Here is a 17,417-nt window from a genome sequence, read left to right as displayed (position 1 = left end):
GTATTGATTTTCATTTATATGTCATTTTATATATGTGTAAGAGGAAGTGTGTTTGTAAGACCACGTGCTTGATGTGGCTGTTTGTAGTACAATGGTGATTTTTTTGGCTCTTGGTCTCTGACTGGTTGGCCACTCCTGAACTAAAAATAATAACAAGTTTACACTCTAACTAAAAAATTAGCTGAATTTATGAGCAATTAACTTTACAACATTCAAAGACCACCATGGTGACTCCCCGGTACTATTGTTGTTATGGGGATCTTAATGACCAGCTCATAACAAGCTTTTAAATCCATGTTAAGATTCCTTCAACCATTTCAACCACCCAATACTACAACCAAAAATGACTGTCTCCTGTGATGTTATAAAACCTGTTATTTACTATGTTTTTTATACATTTTATCCCCCCAGCCGGACCCTATGCACCTTTTCTAAACTCCTTTTTCAAAACTTAGCTTGTTAACTTGCTTTCATCATTTTATATGCAACTTTAAACGTTCTAAAAAAAACCCACTACATAAAAAATAATGTATTAACTATTTGATAAAGTGAGATTAGGATTGTCCCTCAATTATATCTGAAGTGACTGAGACTAACAGCCTGAAATCTTTAACTGGGCACTAAGTTCAGCCAACCATCTATAGTTCCAAAAAGCACAGTAAAACAGAGGTGGAGGACACAGAAAAAGAAAAGAAAAATATTTGCACAAGGCAGTGCACCATCTGTCACACTGTCGTCACATCATGTTTTATCTATGTTGGCAGCAGCATTTTTATTCATGCTTCACAAATTTCTGTTTCAGAGCCATTTCATAACCAAAAAGGAAACAACTTGAGCCACTTCTCTGTATTTCTAAATCTTAGATTCTGATATTGTTTGAATGTGTTGGATGAACAGCAACAAAAATAAAAATCTTCTTATGTGACAAAATTAAATTCACCATTATGGCTTTTATTTTATGTAATATTTTTGAAGTTAAGACTCCAATTCAAAGACATCACAACATCTAAAAGTTTCCTGCTTGAACCACCCTCTCTCATTACCTGAGGTACCAACATTTTACCCACACAAGGGTGAAAAAAAAATTAATAGATAATTAAACTACATAAATTAAGATGCAAGTTATGCAACCATCTCACTCAGTATTATAAAAGCAACTTCAGTGTTAATCAATCTTTGATCGAGCAAGTAAAAACTTTTTGTTTTCAATTTTAACTTTATGAACTTCTTTAAATAACTTGCTTAAAAAAAACTATCCATAGACCTTTAAATCACAGAGTGTTCCCTATACATTACTTTTTATTACTTAATATTACTTATAGGATACCCTTTTATATTTGTAGATCAGTTTGGTAAAAACTGACTTTTTCTTGTGTTTTTCAGTGACATGTAAACTGAACCACAACCTATATGAAATTCATTAAAGTGCAAGTCAATACAAATGAAATATTTTACAGAAAGACTGAAAAAACGGCTCTTCTGAATGCATTCAATTTGTCAAGAGATTTCCAAGATACATCCACACCACTGTCTTAGCCACACCTACCTTGTTTTAATGGTGGGATTCATCCTGAGAGGAAACAGTCCCAGGTCTATGTCATGGCAGTCTGGATTAAACTCTAGGGCCCCTGAGACATAGATAAGGAAATAGTCCCAGAGCTCAGGTAACTTCTTTGAGGAGAGAATCATTGGGAAGCTCCAGGTTTGGGTTTGTCTGCAGGAGAGACGTCTGGGTTCGGTGCCATGAAGGTATGAGGCGTCCAGCAGTACTACAGCCAGGACCAACCCTAACTGTCAACTCAGCACCTACGTTTAGCTGACTGACTTCTCCCCTTTGGACAGAGCACAAGATTGAAACAAGCTCGACCTCTCGAAAATGCCTTTCCCAGGGGATCACACATATTCCATCTTTGTTATTTTATTTACGATGTTGGAGGAACACTTGGAGGAAGTGACTGGTCTCTAGCTATTGCTTTAAGTTCCTTTGTACAGTATTAAGTTCAACAACAGCAACAGTAAAGTTTTATACAAGAATGTTTCTAAAACAAGGGAAAAGAGCTATAACCATTGCCTTAGTTACAGCTTTTTTAATTAATCTCTATTGATAAAAAAAAGGTCCCAAAGTATTTTACATGTTATGCTAGCTTACTCGACTGCTGCTTCTGCGCAGTGAAAATCAAAAGGAAATTTCTTTTCTATCAAACCACAACAAAACTTGCTTTAACACTCATGTTTGTGGTCTCAATCTAAAGTGTTTTAAGTGAATTACCAGAACTAACAATCCCCACCTAGTCGTTAAAGAGGTGAGATGAACAAGGCAACATTTAAATATGACCACTTTTATAAACAAAAAGCATCGCATGTTGAAAGGAAACTCTAAGGATTCTTTAGAGTTGGGGTCATATATCATTAAGCAAATATCCCCTTTGACTTCCACAAAACATCCCTCTCTGTAAGATGGTTTTGACTTGGTGATTGTCTCACTGTATTGTACCATTTTCAGAACAAAAACAATAAGAAAATGAAGTTTTATTTGAAGACGAGTATTGAATTTCCCCGAACCAATCAGGGGTCCATATTGATTTGGAAGGTTTTCTCATTTTTCTTTGGTGAAAAAACAGATTCATTACGAAGTTGTCTTGCCTGCTGTTTTGTCTTTATAATCTCAAGAGGGAACAGTAGATTTAACCCATTTTGTACCTACCAGTAGATGAGCGACAGTCCATCAAAACGCTCAAGCTCTCTCCCTCGTTCTTTCAGCAGAGACATATTATCCCAGTGCGATACGTGCTCAGCCCCCGCACGGCTCCTGTGTTTCAGAGCAGGCAAACACTGATTCTGTCCCAGAAACACATCACTGTGCTGCTGTCCAGCCGGCCTTGCTCGGTGAGTTTGAGCGGTGTGCCTTCGCTGACTGCGTGAATGTGTCAGATCTCATTCCCCTTCAAATCAATGGGACAGACAGCTTGCCCAGGAACGGGGCTCTCTGTCTGTCCCACTTTAATCTGACCAACACGTGAGCTTTTTCCTACTGACTGACCTCAACCCATCTGCTTAACAGAATTTCATCATTTCCTCGTTCACACCGTGATTCAGAAAACTACTCTCTGTCCAGACGGAGAGCCCCAGATCAGGCTCTGTGACTCAATACTGCAGAGTCTAGCGTCAAATAACACCTTCAAGACTGATTCAGACATTTGTAAAAACGCTACAATGCTTATTTTTAAAAGTTTTTTCTCATACTCACAAGAGTGTTATCATTTGGTCTTTGATTTGCCTTTTGCTGATCTCATGGTTTGGTTTCATTGTGTTTCTTTCTTATTTAGGCCTTTTGCCACTTTTTGTCTCAGTGTTTCAGTGTTTGGAGTTTATCCTGTTTCTGTTTTGAGTATTACCAAGTTAATCTTAGTTATTCTTTTTAACAACAAAAGTTGTTGAGTGTTTTACCTTGTGTTTCTTGTTCACTTTGGCCTTGTACACATGTAGCCAAGTATTTTCAAAAACAAATACAGCCTCTGAGTTTCTGTGGTTCTTGGTTATTTAATGTCCCCTGTAGTTTTCATATGTTGCTTGTTGCTGTTGTCTGTTCACCCATGTCTCCTGGTCTTTGTGAGTGTTTCAAGTGTTTTTGTAGATTTTGATTTTTTAAGAGTTTTTGGATTTCTTTTGTGTTTTTTGAGAGTTTTTGGATTTGGTTTATGTTTTTTGTGTAATCTGCAGCTAGGACCTCTACTTCTTTATGACAGAGAAGCAGAAGAGTGAACTTCATTTATCCTGTATAGTTGTGAAAACCTGGTTACAGAGAAACTAGTAACACCATGTTGGACAAGTTAAATGAACTGAACTTGTATAGCACTTTGTAGTCCTCTGAAAACTCACACACTAACATTTCTGTTTTTATTCTTAGCATTGGGCTCACACATCTACATCCAATGGCTATAAATTAACTTATGAAGTGACTCCCAGTCAAAGTGACTCAGCTGTTGTTCACCTTTACATATATCGGTATAAACCTTTTCCAGGGTGCATCTGGTTTTTAACTTCTCTTTGTCCAGAAAATATTGTACTTACCACTTGATTTAAAAAAAAACAACCTTGAGATTATTGTAATATGACTATTTAGTCTTCAACCGCCTTTCTGACATGAGAGCAGAGGCATAGACGATACATAAACATTTATAACAGATATTGGACATACATCTTTTGGATTATCTCAACACTTCACTCAGACTCTTGTTTGCAGACCTGACTTTGATTTGCATCCAACATCCTGGCTAACCAACTCAGTGCCTGCAAACCTCTTGAAAATTAGCTTTTCCTATGGATGTTGGACGTCACAGGGTGTTCTCGTCAACCAAACACCTCCTCTGACTTCAAATAGCTCCCCTCAGGGCTGAGTCCTCTCACTTGGTTTTTTATCCACTTGAGCAGTAGTTCATAAAATGTCTGAATCTTCAGAGGAAAAACGAGACCGATGACAGACTGAAGGAAATATGACAAAGCTGATCTTGGTCTTGGATTCATCAAATTTGGTTTAGAGGTTTAAAGGTATCATTTCAACAACAACGGTACTCCTTGTTTCAAAAGGTGCACATAGAGTTTCCCAGTGCAGGAGGTGTAAAGGTGTAAATAGTCCCACAACAACAGTATATACACTAGAGATCAAAATTAGAGAACAATTTATAAACACTTGTTTTTTTTCCAAAATAATTTAATCCTCAATGCTCAACATTTAAAGGATTCTTTGTGGTGGCAATGCCATACCACTGGAACAGTGTTTTACATCAAAACATAAAGCATTGACAAAAACAACTTAATTTTGTAAAAAACATGATGATCAAAATTAAAGAACAGCAATGCCTGTAGTACAAAGAAAGATAATAACATCATTTTATGGAGGTTACAATGATCAAAACTTAGTAGGAAGTGTACAGGCCTTTGCTGTGAATTACTTCAGCACATCTACGACCACAGGACATAACCAGTCTCTCACACTGCTCTGGTGTGATTTTGGTCCACTCTTCTTTCAGTCTCTTCCACAGTTCAGTGATAGTAGTGGGTTTCTTGGTCATAACTTTGTCTCCAAGGATTTTCCAGAGGTTCTCTATTGGGTTTAGATCCGGACTCTGGGCTGGCCAATTCATTGCTTCAATGTTTTCACTTTTAAGGAACTGCTTTACTTGTTTTGCTGTGTGACAAGGGGCGTTGTCCTGCATGAAAATTGCTGGCTGATTGGGTGATGAATGCAGGTAAGGAATCAAATGCTGTCGAAGGAGGCTTTTATAAACATTTGCATTCACTCGGCCATGTAGCTGTATTAAAGGCCCAACTCCCGTTGCAGAAAACACTCCCCACACCATAACACTTCCTCCTCCACCTTTCACTGACTTCTTTACACACTTTGGGTTCAGTCTTTCCCCAGTCCGACGCCGAACATAATGTTTTCCGTCAGACCCAAACAAATTAAACTTGCTTTCATCACTGAAGTGAACTTTGGACCAGTTTTCTTCTGTCCACACAACATGTTCCTCAGCAAAGGTTAGTCTAGCCTTTTGATTCTTTCTGCTAATGAGAGGTTTGGTCACTGCAGAGTGGGCTTTCAGTCCAAATGCTCTCAAACGCCGAGACACTGTATGACGAGATATTGTCTTACCCTGTTGGTCACTGAACTGGCGAGCAATTTCAGCTGCAGTGTTAAACCTATTGCCCATGGAGGTTCTCCGTATTATCCTGTCCTCTCTTTCAGTTGTCTTTTGTGGACGACCAGCCTTCTTGGTGGACTTAAATGAATTTGTGGCTTTGAAGAGATGTAATATTCGGGATATCACAGATTTGGAACGGCCAACTTCTCTTGCTATTGCTGACAAGGTCATCCCTTTGGTCTTCATCTGGACAACCTGCTGCCGGAGGGTTTCTGTGACTTTAGAACGGCTTGCCATCTTGTGAAGTCAGTGAAAACTGCAAGATAGGCTGCCAGTTAAATAGGGTTTGTCAGATAATTAAGGATATTGGCACCAGGTGCCAGACTAACACCAATTACTGGGAGGGATCTGAAAGTGTTCTCTAATTTTGATCAGTGTCCTTTTTTGAATATCTGATTTAAGTTTTTTATTCTGTGTTTCAGAATAAATTTAACTCGTGCAATATGCTCAAAAAACTGACCCTGAACTTGTGTTTGAATACATTTATGAGAGGACAACGGAATGAGGTTTACATTTGTAAAATTGTGGCGTGTTCTCTAATTTTGATCTCCAGTGTATGGTGTCAACTCTACTAGATTACACGAGTGCAAAACTGAAGGCTGTCCCTCTCTCTAGTTAGGAACTGTTCACATGACATTTCAAATGATCTTGGAGATGTTTTGACTAAGACTAGCTAAAGCTATAAGTACTTTGTGTTGGTCGTTTATGTTCACTCTGGCATGTCAGAGTCACTGTTTAGGATTTGCTCCTTTACAAGTATGTCCGAAGCAGGGCAAGATCTGAGAGGCTATTTAAACCTCTTGTCTGTTACCTGACCGAAGTGGGAGATCTGTGTGGGAGTTTGCACATATGATTCTGAGATCATGGTGGGGGAAAAGAGGGGACTGCAGGCACTAATCAAGGGGGTATCAACAAATGTGAAGACTGGATCCTGAAAGCCTGTCTGTTCTTTACACTCAGTGAGGAGATGGGAGTTGTACTTACAGAGAGTGATTACCTTTTGGGAAGAAGTACAGTTCATCAAGATGATGCTCGACTCCACCAGCAGGGGGAGTTTTGCCGCTCAGACAGTGAGTTCTGGTAAGATGTGAAGAGGGAGCAGCTGCTCTTGGGACAGAGCATCCTTCTTCTCTTTGCTGGATCTTATCCCCGTGAGACGGGATTTCCTGCTGTTTCTGCAAAAATGAATAAAAAAAATTAATTAATCAATTTCAAAAGCAGAGTTCCCAGCTCCACATTTCGCCTGACTTGAGAGCGGCAATGTCACCTCTGCAACCCTAGTTTGAGAACAATTGCAATGCAAAACAGGCTCCTACAGCATGTTTTCTGTTTGTAGGGACTTTTTAAAAAACTTGCTTACAGTAGTTTTGTGAAATGTTAAAAAAGGTGGTATGATAAAGGTGAAATGGAGGCATTTGAGTATTGCGATCTCAAGTAATTTAGCAGTCCAGCGACAAATGAAAGAGACTAGCAGTGACAGCACTTTGAGTGGTCAGAATGATGAGAAGAGCACAGTAGAAGTTTACCAATTCAATGGTTTGTGATCTAGATGTAGATCACATGAAAGATGCTTTTTTTGGAACAGTTAAGAGTTCACAATTGTCAATCTCCAGAAGCAGCTGTCACATTTCATGGTTAATAAATTACCTTTGTTTACTTAAACCTCCTGTTAAATGTCACCTCTATCCCTCATTTTAGGTCTGTTAACCAGTCCCTGACTCATTGTGTGTCCTGAAACAAATCACTGAACCCTGAAGTGAAGTGAGCTGTGCAGGACTAGAATGTGAACATGAATGTGAATGATAAAATCAGCCCTGACTGGTTTATTGACACCTTACATAGCAGCTCTTTCATTCATTCATTCAAAAAGTGTTACAAAATGGAATGAACTGATGAAAGCATTTTAAATGGTTGTAAAACTACAAAGCAGTGATGTAAAAAGTATTTCTAACTTTCAACAATTTGGGTAAAGTTTTAAACCAACCAGCAGGTGGAGCTATAGTACAGATAAAGAGGTTTTCGCAAAGGGGGATACTGAGCAAAAATTCACCTGTTTCCTTGAACACCTATAGACTACTTTTTAAATATTACAGAAAATATTTAAGAAGAAAGTATCATTGGTCAAGGAAGCAGTGAGAGTTGTAAATAAATGCAACTGCATTGCTAATTCAATCATCTAAAAAATGAATTGAACTTTTTTTTTTCTTTTAGGAAGAAAGACTTTTTTGTTCTTTTTCAGAATCCTTTTTTACTCTACTTCCCTCTTCTAAAATTACCATGTCATTGCATTTGGTGCAATTTCAGTGCAGTAATGTGAAATGAATAACAGCAGATTGTTTTCAAGCCTCAAATGTTTCTTTCTTGTCCAGAAAAGGATGCTTGTGGAGAAGAGCGGCTGTCAGAGGAAGAATTCTCTAAACTGAGAGACTTAATGAATTAAACCAAACTGTCGCCCAAACAAAGTTTCAATCAGACCACAAATGCAATAAAGTGTGCAAGTATGCATACAAACACACCCAAACACAAGCAACCTGCTCTCATGACATACCAGTGGAAGGTGTGGACCTCCAAACTGAGACACTGATGGTTTCAGGTGTACAGAAACAGTGGTGAGAATCACAGGGATTTAATTAGACTCTACTTCATACAGCACAGTTTATCTGATATTCACTGGGTGGGGGCTGGGTTAATTCTTTCAAAGAAGAAGAAATATTGTGACGGAAAAGTTAAAGTAACTATTCATTAAGCACAAGGCACACAGGCAGTAGTAAACCAATTATAAGGCAAGGATAACAAAACAGTTCATTCATATTTTTAAAAAAGTGTTTAGAGGTAAACTTGGGAGGAGAAATAATCTGGTCCCTTATGATTGTTCTCACCTGAGCCTGCTGTGTCTATGTCAAGAGCTCTGGTTAAAGAGGCTGTAAGGACTAGCTGGACAGGCTAGGGTTCTTCTGGGGTAAAGAATGGGATAAAATGTTTTCCCATGAACACTTGAATCCACTGCAGTGGGGACATAACTTTGAGACGTGCAACTTGTAACGTTAGCTAATACTTGTTGTGTCTTACCAGTGCTTACCTCACCTCACCTCATCAAGCAGAGCAGTACTCTTCAATTTATTGATAGACTCTCAAGTCTAAACAGACCACTACAGCTGCATGTGAGTTAGGTACATGTTATCACAAACAGCTTAGCCCATGTTTTAGCCTTTAGCCCATGTTCTATCACTCTCCCATTTAGCTTTCTTTTGCTCTTCTGTTCTTTTTCTTTTTGCCTGTGCAGCTCCAATGCACGTCATAACTATAAAATTAATCTGAGAAAGCAGAGAAAAACACAGGTCTCTCTTCTCACTGCTTTCTTGCTATCTTGAAGACAGGCATGGTGTTGTCATGGGGACTAGTGCCATGAATCTATCCTGTCTGAACTGACCGGGAGCCTAAGAAATAGAATTTAGAAATAATCTACTTTGGCATTGATTGGCAATCTCATTTTAAAATTTAGATTACAATCATATATCTACAGGTGAAACTTTTTTCAAGATCACTTAAAAAGTCCTTACACCCCTTTAAAAGATGCTGTAAACTGCTTTCAGATGACTCAGTGTTCATCATCTGTCATTCAAGATGTCTGATTTGATCCCAGCTCCAGTAGAATGCCAGTAAAAGTTCCCTTGGGCACAATGTGTTAGCTAATACTTCAAATCATGAGAAGCATATGTCTTAAATGACAGTGCAAAAACAATAAATCAGATACTGAAACATGTTGTCATTAAAAATGAAGAACATGAAGAAATTGCTGTACAAAAGGCTGATTACTAATGCTTGTCAGTTATGATCTTTAGTGGCACTGAGTTTGCACAGCTTTGCAGTAGAAAAACTGCATGGGTTTAAAACCACTTCCAAAACAAAAGCCTATAAACAGATAGTTGCTGCAGCTTGAAAGCTCATCCAAGATGGAATGAAATGAAGCAGAAAGTTGACCTATAGACTGACCAACTAAAGTTTCACTTCCATCATGGGGTATCACGGATATCCTCTGGACTTGTTATCAGAACCTCAAAATGTAGCATCCCCGATGTAAAGGATACTTAACGATAGGGAATGCAGCCTCCGATTTGACTATATAAACACATTCACTAGCCCAGCAACCACCTGTTGCATCGCATTTCTTTGAGAGCTGTGCATCTGACTTGGCATGATTAGCACAAGCTAATCGCGGGTATCTGACACATACCTGGTTAGCAAGAGGCTAACTCGCATCACTCTTCCTCCCATGCTGCTCTCCAAGTTACCAAAAACGAGTGAAAGTCGAGCCAAGCTTCACCCTCTGTTAGAAAAAAAAACTTTATCTGTTTGGCGTTTCACTTTGGTTGTGTTTTTCTGGCTCCGTGCTACTCCACGATCATAGCTGCTCCGGATAGCTTCATCCACTGCTAATCAACATGCAAAGTCACTTGCGCACTGGGCGCGCTGTGATTGGCTGATGTAACCACGCCCACTCTCCACCCGGAAACGTCCCAAGACAACGTTGAAACGTTAAAATCGTATTGTTTATAAGAAAACACAACACACTCAAAAACTGGGTCAGGAAAAACAGCAAAAGGCTATGTGAAGGGGAAAGGTCAGTAAATACACACCCACACACACCTACAAAAGCAGTATAAGAATATTTAAGTGATATGTTTCTTTCATGTGGCCTAAACAACAGAACCCCAAACAGTTATCTGAGAGATATTTTGAATATCTGTCAACTTATAAGGTAAAATTTTCATAGAATTTTAATATTACCTGGCAAAAAATTGTCACTTAAGAAAATCTAAGGCTCTCTGAAGTAAAGATGGGATGAGGTGTCCCATTTTGTGTGAGCATCAACAGCCACACGAGGACAGCAACATTAGCTTTCCGCTTGTCTGGTGTTGATTTGGCCACAGACTGTGAACAGGGAGGACTAACAGTCCAGACAGACAGAGCAGCACTTTCCTATCTCAGGGGCTTTAACAGGTTTTGTAGGCTTTGACTTTCACTTTCTGTCACACTCTTTCTCACTTTCTCTCACCCCTCTGTCTCTTTGTCTCTCTTTCTTTCTGTTCTCCTCAGTGATGAAGTGTCTGGACTAAAGGATGGATGAATTAACAGATTTGTCACTTACTGTATATCTTGGCAGCTGGTTGTTCAGTGCTCCTCTTAGGTTCTGCTTGTTGACACCAAAAAGTTCCCTAATTAATTTGCCCATCTGAAGACCCAATTACCTTGTCTAACAGATTTGTCAAAGGGAATGTTCAATTTAATGTGATAGATAACTAAATATATACATTTCATGCTGCATCTTTACTGATGTTAAATTATTTTTGTGATGCATGGTGAACAGGTGGTGAATCAGAATTCCTTCAAGATGAAACTTGACCCTGACAAAAAAAAAAAAAAAATCACCGTTAGAATCCCAATTTGTATAACTATTGTGCAGTAGTAGTCAGCAGTCATATGCAGCAGTATGCAATCATTTCTTAGATTGTTGAGAAGCTTTGTCCTGCAGTTTTAAACAATGTAAAAAAAGAAAGAAAGAAAGAAATGCAGAGGAAAGGTATATTTTGAAAAAGGTCATGACAAATTTGAGGGGGGAGAAAAGTGGAACTGTGAGAAAGAAGCATCAGATCTGTATGGAAAAGTTAACTTTTTTTGGTAGAAAAAAAGGGGTCCCATATGAAAATTGTATCAGTAGAATCAATGATGCGTCACTGTAAATATCTTGGCTACTCAATACACCCAGCCACTACACGGTGATACCACAGGAACACTAAGTGAGAATATGTAACAGCGGGGAAGATGACTTCAACAGGAACAGGCCTTTATATGAACCTGGCTTTTATTGGGGGAAGGCCTTTCATGAAAATCTCTCTGCCTGAGGGATAAGAAGATGTTGTTTTAGGGATAATGTATGATTAGAATGGGTTGCGTCTTGGGTGCAACATTAGCTACCATGAGACTACCATGTTTTCATTTTGTGAAATGGCTCTGGTCCATTTTTTTGGTTCTGGTCACTTTGTGCATTTCTGTTTATGTTTTTCATTTAGCTAACAGGCTTTGTTATGGCTTGGTGTTGGAAGTCACTATACGGATCAATACATCATTGAGTAGTGGGTGTGGCCTCCTTGGCTCACAAGGTTACTTCTTTCAAAACATCAATAACAGTAACTTGTGTGTTTTCTGATGACTTGTGGGTGACCCCTTCCTGTTGTCCCCAGCCTTTATAAGCTCACAGCAGTTAGTGCTAGAAAGAGGGATTTGATTTGGTGGCTGCTGCCCTGCTGCTACTCCTTGAAGGATTTTTGTTGTCTTTAGAAATTTAATTTTGTGTTCACTATTTGATTCTTAACGTGTTGATATTGATAAATCCCCTTTTTTCGAATTAAAGTTTTGATGCATTTTCTTTTTGGTTATTTGTAGATTGTTGTCAGCCCCACGGGGCCACTTTTAGGCAGAGTTTAACATAGTGTGTGATTTGTCATTGTGTATTGAAGTTCAGGTCCAGTGTATCAGGGACACTCTAGTTAACGCAGACAATGATGAGGCATATGGGACTTGACTGAGGAGGACACATGCTCAGCACACAGAGTGTTATGTTTGGCAATACTCCAAGGATGAAACCTATCTCAAGCATGAACCTAGCATCTACTTCACTCTACATCACGGTTAATGATTTGTTATTGTGTTTACGATGGCCTAAGTTCTATCACAGAACAATTAATGCACCCTTACCTTAGAACATTAAACTAAAGTCATCAAGCACCATTTTAGTATCAGCTGGTATGTTTATTGAGATCACATATTTGAGGGCAGGGTGGAGTCACCTGCTTGCCTACAAACTATTTAATCATGATATGCAGAAAAGGGTGTGGCTTTGTTTTGATATGTGTGTCAGTGTTAGCGAGTGCCTGTCTGCATGAAACCTGCATTTAATGTGACTTCGGAGTGTTCATGGTTAAAGCATGTTTTTTTAAAACCTGATGGGTTGGACACTCCTGTCATTGAGAGGGTGTTGCAGCACACACCCTCCATCTGATACAATAGGGATACAACAGTTCACTGCAAAGATCACAGATAAACCACTGCTTCTTTGTAAGACTAAATGTACTGCAAAAATTATGTCACAAAAATCTTATAACTTTGTTTTTATTTGTATGCACAAAAATAAAACAGTGCAACAATGTCGATCTAATGAGTTAAACGAAAGATTCAAAGAAAGTTCAAATGCACTTTAAGTATCTCATTAAATCTGAAGGTGTACTTTTCACTTGAAATGAAAATGACTTTTTAAACATCACTTTTCAGTTGTAATGTGTCCCCCAAAGCTTAGATCCACATGGTTTTGGGTGGTTTGGAGGGGAATTTCACCATCCATTGCACTAAACTAACCTAAGGATGAAAATAAATAAATAAATAAATATAAATTGGTGGTGAAACTGCATCTTCTTTCTTTCTTTCTTTCTTTCTTTGTCTTTCTGGATACATAGACACATATTACATATGGCAAAGAAATGCATGATTTAACCCACAATGCATAGTTCTCTAAAAGCCACTGACTGAAAACTACGACAAAGTAGTTGTAGTCACCTCAAGGACTCCACCTCTATTTGGTACCACCCAGGAGAACAATGTGTCTACAGCTTCATGTGTCATACTTGTCATACCTGCTGTGACCCACCTCATGGTAATTCAACTCTGGTGACAACCAACACACCTTTAATCTATGATGGTCACACCTCCTCAGGGAATGTGGACTATGTGACTCGACAAAGGTATGAATACACCAAGTGTGTTCTTCCTGTTGAATCTAAACGCCTTATAGTGTCTCTGCAATGTATACGTCCTGTCTGGGATCCATTAGAAGTTTAGTGTCCACATAAAGTTCTTTAGGAAGGTCTAAAGCCTGGACTAGATGTAAAACTTTGCTGAATAGGAACTTTAAAAAGGTTTGGGTTTGGAAGAAACAAAGTGATCTTGGTTCGCTGTTTGAGTAATCCAGTTTTTTAAATCTGATAACTAACAGCTGGGAAAGTCTGTTCAATTTGTAACACAACTAGTAAACTCTTGCTCAATGACAGCTGGATAAGGCCCAAGCCCCCCACAACCCTACACAGAATAAGCAGTATTGAACACAAATGATTACTCACTATGTCCTCCTAAATTACATTTATCCAGCGTTGATATCAGCCTCAAGTGTTAAATAGTGTAGTTTGATTTCAAAATACATATTTGCCTACGGTGCATTGAATAATGTCATATGTCTGTCCCTGAGCAACTGATATTCACAAAGGGCAAGAATCTTGACAAAGATATGGTGATAAGTTTACTGACCATGGTTGGTGTCTGGTCACTGGGAAGGATATCTCATTTGACACCCTCAAACGAGCGAAACGTTGACACTAAGGTTGCTGAGTATTCTTGTTTGGAGCTTCTTTCAACCCTCAAATACTAAAGTTGTGCTAGGAAAGAGCCAGGCTCTAGATGGACATCCTTTTAGTTTTAAAACAATGCTTTGCTTCCAGTGCTTCTACTGTTATGAGGAAGGCTCCTATGAGGGTGGTGAAACAAAACAGTCCTGGTTCCCCCAGCCCAAGTAACTCCAGCCTTTATACCATTGTCTGAATGCCAGACCACTGTACTAAAGGCAATGATGTAATGTTGTTTTGTTTCAGATAGGGGAAGTTCAGCAAGTAGTAGCCTCCTGTACTTGACCAGAGCAGTGATAAGCTGGTACTGATAAATATCAGGCAGGTTGTAGCTCTTATTTCAATAAAACGGCCTTGAAAATGTTCATCTTTGATGAATGTGATTAATTTGAACATCTCTGGAACGAAAGGCAGATGTTATGAGCCAAACCGTAGTCCCAATTTTAACACAGGTCAAATGTCAAAGGTCTTTTATTTCATCTTAAGAATCTTTAATCACTCTGTAAAGTGTCCTTGAGTGCCAAGAAAAGCATTTTGAAATTATTATTAATAATATTATTACCTCCGCCAAGGAGGTTATGTTTTTGGGAGAGTTTGTCTGACTGTTTGTCTGTGAACAACATAACTCAAAAAGTCACAAACAGATCTTGATGAAATTATCAGAAAATGTTCAAGATGGGATAAGGAAGAAGTGATTAAAATTTGGAGGTGATCGGGTTCACCTTCTGGATCCAGGATTTTTTTTATTGTGAGATAGGGACGTTTTCACCATATGTGTATACAACTCCATGATAAATGGTCAGATTGCTTTGCAAAACTATACAAGACAAGGTCACCATAATTTCTGACAGATGTAAAAGCATGATCCAGATCCTGGCAATATCCTGGATACTAAGACCTGGAATATGAAATGTGTACTGGGTCATCATAATTTTCAACACTCTCAGGTAACAAATTATTGTACAAACCTGCAACTAGCACCAAATTGTTGCAGACAGTCTGCTGAAAGGGAGTATAACATTAAAGTATGACTAAAGTGTTGCGTGACAATCACAATATGCTTGAAGGAGGTCTGCACTCTCTGAGTGCTTTTCTAGTTATTATTATTGTTATTGTTAGTATTATTATTATTATAAAGTCAATGAACCACAGCTTTGTCATCCATTTCTGTTTGATTCTGTTGTGTCTCTACAAGGAAATACAGCTGGCCGCTGGTCTGTTCTTTCCTTGAGCTGTAAAAGCATCTAAGTAAAATATTAGAAACAGTAAGTTTCAACAAATCTTCCAAGTAAGTCACGTGTACAACATGTTGTTACTGTATAGTATCGTGCTGCATTAAACTTCCGCCCCTTGTACAATCATAAGCTGAACCATGGTTTCAGCCTCTGCTGATGGTTCATTCATGCCTGGCCTGAAGACTGAAATGCTGTTGTACCAGTTCAACAATCCAGTCAGACATTCCAGTCATGGTACAGTTTCTGGATCAGTCTACCTGACAGCACCCCGCTGGAATGTTTTACCAGCCATTTTCAACAGACCTCTCTGACTGCATCTTGAAGATGTTTGAGGGTTGCAATCAACTTCTTTATAACAGGAACGCCTACAGTCATATACAACTAATATAAACAACTGTCTTCTTTCTTTTTTTGGAGAAGATTTGGGTTTAAAATCATCTCACCTTCAATGAGCATTTCTCAGTGGTCCATGTATGACAGTTTTAAGAAGAGCGAACTTTGCAAGCTGTGGTTGCTTAGGTTAGTGTTAATGTTTAAGCAGTGAACAGAGTGACCATTCATTATCCTTTCAAATCCATTGATCCATGCCCTCCTCTGAGCAAAGGAATGTAGTGGAGATTTGGTTAGCAGACAGCTACATGCTCAACAACCGAACAAGCTTCAGACAACATCAAATGCATGAGAATATGAAATCAATGCTCTCATTTAGTTTTTTTTTATTTTCATCAGGTTGTAATCTGCGAATTTTATTCAGAAAGCTTTAACAACCTCTAAAGTTTTAAAATTTTGAGGCTCAAAATGAGTCACTAAGGAAAATAAGCTTGGTTATCATAGCATTTGTTGCTTTGTTTGAACTTCTATATGTAGAAAAAAAAAAGCTCCTCCACTTAGACTCAATGATCAATACCTGTTGGGTCACTGGCCTGCTATAGGAAACAACAAGTCCACCTGATTAAAAGGTTATAAAACAACTCACTCTTGCACTTTGAATACAATTTGTTTGTGAGGACAACATCATGCAGCATAATTTGAATAGGTATCATTTGCTGGAATTCACCTACAACAGGTGTCCTTCCTGACTCTGAAATACCTGGACCTGGAAGGTTTGCTGATTTTCACCATTTCACGAAACACAAAAGTTGTATAAAAATAGAACTTCACATTTCAGTGGATTTCTGAGAATATGAGAACATGGAAACACTCACACCATTGTTTTGGATCTCATTCACGGCTGGTTGTTCAGAGCTTCCTTTCAACTGATAGTAGCTTTCCTTCCATGGTTGAAGGGTCATGGCTTTCAGCCCAGATGTTGAATGACACTTATTCACTCCACCAGGGGGATGGAAACAGTGATTCTGTCTGAGGAGTGTTTTGCTTTATGATCTCCAAAGGAAAGGTTGAAATAAAAAAATATATAACATTCTGGTGATCAAAGGGGCCCAGTCTACACAAAAGTCTTTTTATGTCAACCGAGGTGGTGGCGGGCATGGACACGGTGGCTACTCTGTCTCTGAGCTTTGTGTGCATTTTTATTTTATTTATTTCATTCTTTTTTCACATTTAAATTTCTATATCTAAAAATAGTTTTACACTTAGATTTTTATTCCTAATTTTTTTTTACCTATATTGTCTGACAAGAAGAACAGTATTTCAGTTTTTAGGTATGTCCTTGTAAATATAGAAAATGGACGATAGAAACCTTCCAATTTTTTTTTTCCCAAGTTGACACAAGGGGATGTCAAAATTCAAAACAAGCTTTATTAGCATTTTTTTTAAACATGTTGCCAAAGCTAATGTTCAAATAAAAGGATTTAAAAACACATCAACAAGCAAAAACACAATTAGAGCACAAAGAGAAATAAGATCAATCAATAATAAAATGAAATAAAAAAATAAACTAACAATGACCTTTCTTTACATGGACATTGATGGTTTTTGTTACCTAATAACACTTTATTAACTGTCTTTCACAGCAGCTTGACTAACTCTGTGACAAGCTGTCACATATTCGGCTGACAGCTGAACAGTAG

At 38.4% G+C, this 17,417-nt stretch overlaps 1 protein-coding gene across 1 annotated transcript in view; it reads right to left on the bottom strand.

The window, feature by feature from the left end:
• LOC141809049 (syntaxin-binding protein 4) overlaps positions 1–10,103 on the bottom strand; it is a 56,716-nt gene extending 46,613 nt beyond the window's left edge. The window contains exons 1-2 of the mRNA XM_074695860.1: positions 9,937–10,103; positions 6,700–6,877 (exon numbers count right to left, since the gene is read on the bottom strand). The gene's annotated coding sequence lies outside the window, so the exon portion shown is untranslated. The remainder of the gene's footprint in view (positions 1–6,699; positions 6,878–9,936) is intronic.
• Between the last annotated feature and the right edge of the window lie 7,314 nt (positions 10,104–17,417).

Source organism: Halichoeres trimaculatus, unplaced genomic scaffold, assembly GCF_033239565.1.
Source record: "Halichoeres trimaculatus isolate MK-OKI-2021-1 unplaced genomic scaffold, fHalTri1.1 fHalTri1_scaffold_20, whole genome shotgun sequence".
Lineage (NCBI taxonomy): Eukaryota > Metazoa > Chordata > Actinopteri > Labriformes > Labridae > Halichoeres > Halichoeres trimaculatus.
Note: the sequence above shows the minus strand (reverse complement) of the source record. Positions and strands in the feature narration are given on the sequence as shown.